At 58.5% G+C, this 778-nt stretch overlaps 1 protein-coding gene across 1 annotated transcript in view; it reads left to right on the top strand.

The window, feature by feature from the left end:
* LOC107111443 overlaps positions 1 to 778 on the top strand; it is a gene marked incomplete at its 3' end in the record, with an annotated part of 11,130 nt that overhangs the window by 6,131 nt on the left and 4,221 nt on the right.

Below are 778 nucleotides of genomic sequence, written 5' to 3'. Positions count from 1 at the left end.
GCCAACTTCAGAGGACGGCGGAAGACAGGAGGGCCTGGCGGGAGCTGGTCCATGGGGTTGCGAAGAGTCGGACTCGACTGTGCGACTGAATAACAACAACAACAAAGTGGAGGGCGGGCGAGAGGAGCTTTTCAACCGGGAGAGAGAGGCGCGCGGCTAGCGTGTGTTTTGGCGGGGGGGTGAATCGTCAAATGAGGTTTTCTTCCCCATGTTTTAATTTGTTAGCCAGGGTGGCGGCCCTCGTGGGCTCAGAAAGGAATGAGGTCTGCGTTTTGTCAATAAGCATCAATAAAAATAAGTGAATCCTCAGCCACGATAGTCCCCGGGAGGCCCAGAGAGGAGCGCCACTCGTGCGATCGTGATGGGCGGGATCTTTCCGTGCCGATCAGTGGCTGCGATGCGGCCCATGTTTTGGCCACTGCGCCCCCCCATCGGCCATCTCGGGGGGGTTCGCTCCCGCTCCCTGCAGCTGTGGATCCCCGCAGCCCTGGGGAGGCCTGACCCTTTTCTGTCCCCTGCCTCTCCTGGCTGCTCGGACAGTGTGGGACGACCCAGCCTAGAAACCCGGAGGATCTCTGAGGATCCCTGCTTTGGAGCCTTGTTTTTTGCATCCTGGTGGTGCCGCAAAGTAATGGGTGTGTGCTTTTTGTGCTGCTGGTTGCACCCATCGCCTCAAAGGGAGGAGGAGGAGGAGGAGACTGGATTTATACCCCACCCTTCACTACCCAAAGGAGTCTCAGAGCGGCTCTCCTTTCCCTTCCCCTTCCCACAACAGATA

The sequence above is a fragment of the Gekko japonicus genome, unplaced genomic scaffold (assembly GCF_001447785.1).
Source record: "Gekko japonicus isolate JY-2015 unplaced genomic scaffold, Gekko_japonicus_V1.1 scaffold6403, whole genome shotgun sequence".
Taxonomy (NCBI): domain Eukaryota; kingdom Metazoa; phylum Chordata; class Lepidosauria; order Squamata; family Gekkonidae; genus Gekko; species Gekko japonicus.
This window is presented reverse-complemented; position numbering and strand designations above follow the sequence as displayed.